The sequence below is a fragment of the Mus caroli genome, unplaced genomic scaffold (assembly GCF_978045245.1).
Source record: "Mus caroli unplaced genomic scaffold, Mus_caroli_1 scaffold_19, whole genome shotgun sequence".
Lineage (NCBI taxonomy): Eukaryota > Metazoa > Chordata > Mammalia > Rodentia > Muridae > Mus > Mus caroli.
In genome coordinates, this window is record NW_028227274.1 from 66636361 (window position 1) to 66643919 (window position 7559).

Consider the following 7559-nt stretch of genomic DNA (forward strand, 5'->3'; position numbering starts at 1 on the left):
AATTCTCAAGAATCCACCAGGAAACTATATTGCAAATAATGACAAACCAGTAAAGCAGCTCTACTCAAAATAGCTTCTCCTCCATCCTCACACCCATATTGAATAACCAGTCACACAAGTAGACACCAGTAGACCAGTAAAGTCTTCACCAGTGAAAACTTTTTAAAAATTGACGCCAGAAGATGGAAAAGCTGCCTATACTCATGAATTTGTAGGATTACTATGGGAATGTCTGCCAAGAGCAATCTACAGTTAACAATCTCTAACAATTGAAAAGACAATCATAGATTCCATATGGATACACACAAACTCCCAAGAAACAATCCTGAACAACTGCTGGAGGAAACATTGTAGTAACAAAACAATGTGTTACTGGCAGAAACATATACATTGATAATAGGATAGAACTGAAGAACCAGACAAGCCCATCTTACAGGCACCTCGGTTTTTATTTTTGAGTCCAAAAGAGCATGTTGGGGGAGAAAGGCAGCATCTTCAACAATTGTTGACAAACTGGCTAGCTACATGTAGAAGAATAAAACGACATTGTTGCCCCTTACCCTGCACAGAACTCAGCATCAAATGGACCAATGATACCTTGAATCTGTTAGAGGAGAAAATAGGGAATACACTCCAATTTATGGGTGCACCTAAGGACTTGCTGAATAGGCCCTGGTAGCACACAAATTAAGATTTAACAGCTGACAAATGGGACCTCATGAAACTGAAATACTTGTACAGTAAAGAACTCTATCAACAGTGGCTAGGCAACCTACAGAGTTTGGGGGAAAATACCAGCTATGCATTTGACATTCAATATCTAGACTAATAAAACAACCAAACAGTAAGAAAACACACAACCTGTCAAAGTTCTTAGAAATACGAGTTATTCTTAAAAGGTTTAACATCCTTAACCATCAGAAAAATGAAAGTTAATTAAGACGACCTTGAGATTTTATTTTACCTCAGCCAGAATTGACTACTATTAAAACAAACCAAAACAAATGAGTGCAGATACCAGTGTGGATGTGGAGTAAAGGGAATTCTCACTGTTGGGAGTGGAAAATTGGTGCAGCCACTATGGATGTTAGCCTGGACGACTTCCCAGCACTAAGTGTAGATCTGTAGTATGACCTAATTGTACTCTTCCTGGCTATCCACAAACTATTACATTTTATACAGAGATGTTTCTTCCTCATTGTTTGTTGCTGCTCTAATTATAATAGCCAGGAAATAAACACTGTCCCAATGCTTATCAACTAGTGAATAGATAATGAAGATGTATTATTTCGGTGGAAGATTATTCAGCTTTAATGAAAAAATAAAATTTGCAGGGAAATGGATGGAGCTGGAAGCAAGCATACTGAGTGAGCTAATTCAGATCCAGAAGGAAACACTGCATGCTCTTTTTCACGTGTGGATCTAGCTTTCCTTCTTTAGATATGTGTGTCTAAATTAGAGTACCTGTAGAAGTCAGGAGGCTAGAAAGCCTTGGGATTTCAAGAGAGAGAGTAGAACACAGGAACATACAGTGTTACGTGGAGTGAGGGATGGGAGGACAGGGTCAAGGAGGGAATACAGCAAAGAATAGCTAAAGTCCTTGGGAAAAAGCCACATGAAAAGCAACTATTTTATAAACTTCTTAAAATATATACACATATATGTATAAAAGTTTAGATGGAGTTACCATTTTAGGGGAATAATGTTTCTACCATGTGCCATAGGTTATCACACACACACACACACAAATCCAATGCTAGGTTTGTCTTACCTTTTTCTACTTGTTGGTCAATGGGGTCTCACAGACCCCACAAAACTTTAAAAGCCATTGCCATGGCTTTAATTGTCTACAGAACTTGATGGTGAGACCGCCATCATATTTCTACCATGTGGAAGACATCACATACTCAAGTAATGGAACGATTGTGGAGAAAGCAAGCCAGTATCCACCTAGAAGCTTCATGTCTGTTGGCTAGCCTTCCTAGGGTAGTGCGTGCTGTTCACCACGGGGATAAAATAATCAACGTTCTTACCCAACTGAGAGCACTTGGCAAGACATCAGTACAAGGATGTCATGAATGGCTTGGGAGTTAATAACTTCTTTCTGATTGAACATAAGGTCTGCTCTGAAAGACAGAACTCACACCTAGTAATAATGTTAATTGGGTCAAGAGCTCAAAGCCAAATAGATAATAGGGCCTACTATGACCTGCTACTAATATTCTACTAAATGGATACAGTATCAAACTGCCCTCTAAATACTTTTTTTATTTATGCATATGAATACAAGGATGGTTCAATATATGTAAATCAAAGTGCAATCTACTATGTAAATAGACTCAAAGAATCAACGAAAATCTGTTGATTTTCTTAATAGATGCAGATGACTTGAGAAACTCCAATATCTTTGTAGGAAAATGTCTAAAGACACTGGGAATACAAGGAAGCTACATCCACATAACAAAAGCTATCGTCAGCATTATATTAATCGGGGAAACCCTTAAAGAATTTCCTGTCTCTCTGTCTCTCAGTCTCTGTCTGGCTCTGTCTCCCTGGCTCTGTCTGTCTCTGTCTCTCGGTGTGTGTGTGTGTGTGTGTGTGTGTGTGTGTGTGTGTGTGTGTGTGTGTGTGCAAATCTTAGAAGAGCTTCCAGACTCTGGCTTTTCCAAAGAAGTATTAGGCACACCAATGTGCCACTAAAATCAAGAACAAGACTGCTTTTCTCCATACTGGTTTCACACAATACTTGAGGCCTCAGCTGGAACAGAAAGATAAAGACATAAAAAGGATACAATTAAAAAATATTTATTTATTTTTTTTATGTATATGAGTACACTGTAGCTGTCTTCAGACATATCAGAAGAGGATATTGGAGCCCAGCCCATTCCAGATGGTTGTGAGCCACCATGTGGTTGAACTCAAGACCTCTGAAAGAAAAGACGGTTTTCCTTCTGAGCCCAACGGAGGCCGCTAAAGGCTCCAGAGTGCTCTCTGTGCCGCAGGACCTTGGAATCACCTTGGGATCATGGGTGAGTGGAACACAACATCAGCTTCAAGAATTGTGGAGGGTCTTGTGCCAGCAGGAACAGGAACAAAGGAACCCCGCCCGACCAAAGCTGGGATCCATTCCACCATCTTCCTTCTGAGCCCAGCGGAGGCCGCTAAGGGCTCCAGAGTGCTCTCCACACCTTAGGACCTCGGGATAACCTCGGGATCACTGCAACATCACCTCCAAAGAATTGGGGAGGGTCTTGTGCCGGCAGGAACAGGGACAAAGGAACCTTGTCCAAACAGAGGCTGGGATCCATTCAGGTCAGGGCCAGCCAGGCCATCTTCTGCGTGAACCCTGCCGAGGGCATCTAGGGCACCAGAGGACTCTCCACACCGCAGGACCACTAGCACACCCAGGACCTCATGATCACCTGAGAGCACTTGGGTGATAGAAGCAACAGAGCTTCTTGGTCAGGGTCCCCTCAGGCCTTCATCCTCAGCCGGGAGGCAGAGCTGAGACCCAGACTCCTGGACACATCCCTTGCCAGAGGAGAGTCTGCCTACCTACAGGGAGGGTTCTGACCCCAGAACTCAGGAGGTGGATCAGAGCTCCAGACTGCTGGACACCTGCCCTGCAAGAGGAGAGCTTGCCTGCAGAGAGTGCTCTAGCCACTGGATCTCAGGTGAGAGTTGGACTCCCAGGAGTGCTGACAGAGGTTAACAGAATCTCAGGAGGATCAAGCTCCAACCAGAGACAGCTTGCACATTAACACCAGAGATTTACAGATGGCAAAAAGCAAACGTAAGAATCTTACTTACAGAAACCAAGAACACTGGGCATCATCGGAACCCAGTATGCCCACCACAACGAGTCCTGGATACCCCAACACAGCTGAAAAGCAAGACACAGATTTAAAATCATATCTCATGATGGTGGTAGAAGATTTTAAGAAGGGCATTAATAACTCACTTAAAGAAATACAGGAGAACACTGCTAAACAGGTAGAAGTCCTTAAAGAACTATAGGAAAACACTGCTAAACAGGTAGAAGAAACAACAACAACAAAAAATCCCTTAATGAATTACAGGAAAACACAACCAAACAGGCGATGGAATTGAACAAAACCATCCAAGATCTAAAAATGGAAATAGAAACAATGAAGAAAACCCAAAGGAAGACAACTCTGGAGATAGAAATGCTAAGAAAGAAAACAGGAACCATAGTTACGAGCATCAGCAACAGAATACAAGAGATGGAAGAGAGAATCTCAGGTGCAGAAGATTCCATAGAAAACATGGACACAACAATCAAAGAAAATGCAAAATGCAAAAAGATCCTAACTTAAAACATCCAGGAAATCCAGGACACAATGTGAAGACCAAACCTACAGATAATCGAAATAGATGAGAATGAAGATTTTCAACTTCAAGGGCCAGTAAATATCTTCAACAAAATTATAGAAGAAAACTTCCCATACCTAAAGAAAGAGATGCTCATGAACATACAAGAAACCTACAGAACTCCAAATAGACTGGACCAGAAAAGAAATTCCCCCTACACATAATAATCAGAACAACAAATGCACTAAATAAAGACAGAATAATAAAAGCAGAAAGGGAAAAAGGTCAAGTAACATATAAAGGCAGGCCTATTAGAATTACTCCAGACTTGTCACCAGAGACTATGAAAGCCAGAAGATCCTGGACACTAAGATACAGACACTAAGAGAGCACAAATGCCAGCTCAGGCTCCTATACCCAGAAAAACTCTCTATTACCATAGATGGAGAAACCAAAGTATTCCATGACAAAACCAAATTCACACAATATCTTTCCACGAATCCAGCCCTTCAAAGGATAATAAAGGGAAAACACCATCACTAAGATGGAAACTACACCCTAGAAAAAGCAAGAAAGTAACCCTTTAACAAAACTAAAAGAAGACAGCCACAAGGACAGATTCCCAACTTTAACAACAAAAACGACAGGAAGCAACAATTACTTTTCTTTGATTTCTCTTAACATCAATGGACTCAATTCCCCAATAAAAAGACATAGACTAACAGACTGGCTACACAAACAAGACCCAACATTTTGCTGCTTACAGGAAACCCACCTCAGGATAAAGATAGACACTACCTCAGAGTAAAAGGCTGGAAAACAATTTTCCAAGCAAATGGTCCGAAGAAACAAGCTGGAGTAGCCATTCTAATATCGAATAAAATTGACTTCCAACCCAAAGTTATCAAAAAATACAAGGAGGGGCACTTCATACTCATCAAAGGTAAAATCTACCAAGATGAACTCTCAATTCTAAATATCTATGCTCCAAATGGAAGGGCAGCGACATTCATTAAAGAAACTTTAGTAAAACTCTAAGCAAACATTGCACCTTACACAATAATAGTGGGAGACTTCAACACACCACTTTCACCAATGAACAGATCCTGGAAACAGAAGCTAAACAGAGACACATGGACACTAACAGAAGTTATGAAACAAATGGAATTAACAGATATCTACAGAACATTTTATCCTAAAACAAAAGGATATACCTTCTTCTCAGCACCTCATGGTACCTCCTCCAAAATTGACCATATAATTGGTCACAAAACAGGCCTCAACAGATACAAAATATTGAAATTATCCCATGCATCCTACCAGATCACCACGGACTAAGGCTGATCTTCAATAACAGCATAAATAATAGAAAGCCAACATTCACTTGGAAACTGAACAACACTCTACTCAATGATACCTTGGTCAAGGAAGAAATAAGAAACAAATGAAAGACTTTATAGAGTTTAATGAAAATTAAGCCACAACATACCCAAACTTATGGGACACAATGAAAGCAGTCCCAAGAGGAAAACTCATAGCCCTGAGTGCCTCCAAGAAGAAACTAGAGAGAGCATACACTAGCAGTCTGACAGCACACCTAGAAGCTCTAGAACAAAAGGAAGCAAATTCACCCAAGAGGAGTAGACGGCAGGAAATAATCAAACTTAGGGCTGAAATCAACCAAGTGGAAACAAAAAGGACTATTCAAAGAATCAACCAAACTAGGAGCTGGTTCTTTGAGAAAATCAACAAGATAGATAAACCCTTAGCCAGACTCACTAGAGGGCACAGAGTCAGCATCCTAATTAACAATATCAGAAATGAAAAAAGAGGCATAATAACACATCCTGAAGAAATCCAAAACACCATCATATCCTTCTACAAAAGGCTATACTCAACAAAACTGGAAAACCTGGATGAAATAGACAACTTCCTAGACAGAAACCAGGTACCAAAGTTAAATCAGGATCAGATTAACGATCTTAACAGTCCCGTTTCCCCTAAAGAAATAGAAGCAGTCATTAATAGTCTACCAACCAAAAAAAGCCCAGGATCAGATGGATTTAGTGCAGAGTTCTATCAGACCTTCAAAGAAGATGTAATTCCAACTCTCCTCAAACTATTCCACAAAATAGAAACAGAAGTTACTCTACCCAATTCATTCTATGAAGCCACTATTACTCTGATACCTAAACCACACAAAGATCCAACAAAGAAAGAGAACTTCAGACCAATTTTCCTTATGAATATTGATGCAAAAATACTCAATAAAATCCTCCCAAACCGAATCCAAGAACACATCAAAATGATCATCCATCATGATCAAGTAGGGTTCATCCCAGGGATGCAGGGATGGTTTAATATATAGAAATCCATCAACATAATCCACTATATAAACAAACTCAAAGACAAAAATCACATGATCATCTCTTTAGATGCTGAGAAAGCATTTGACAAAATCCAACACCCTTTTATGATAAAAGTCAAGGAAAGATCAGGAATTCAAGATCCATACCTAAACATAATAAAACCAATCTACAGCAAACCAGTAGCCAACATCAAAGTAAATGAAGAGAAGCTGGAAGCAATCCCACTAAAATCAGGGACTAGACAAGGCTGCCCATTTTCTCCCTACCTATTCAATATAGTACTTGAAGTCCTAGCCAGAGCAATTCGACAACAAAAGGACATCAAGGGGATACAAATTACAAAGGAAGAAGACAAAATATCACTATTTGTAGATGATATGATAGTATATTTAAGTGACCCTAAAAATTCCACCAGAGAACTCCTAAACCTGATAAACAGCTTCAGTGCAGTAGCTGGATATAAAATTAACTCAAACAAATCAGTGACCTTTCTCTACACAAAGGATAAACAGGCTGAGAAAGAAATTAGGGAAACAACACCCTTCACAATAGTCACAAATAATATAAAATACCTTGGTGTGACTCTAACTAAGGAAGTGAAAGATCTGTATGACAAGAACTTCAAGTCTCTGAAGAAAGAAATCGAAGAAGATGGAAAGATCTCCCATGGTCATGAATTGGCAGGATTAATATAGTAAAAATGGCTATCCTACCAAAAGCAATCTACAGATTCAATGCAATCCCCATCAAAATTCCAACTAAATTCTTCACTGAGTTAGAAAGGGAAATTTGCAAATTCATCTGGAATAACAAAAAACCTAGGATAGCAAAAAACTATTCTCAACAATAAAAGAACCT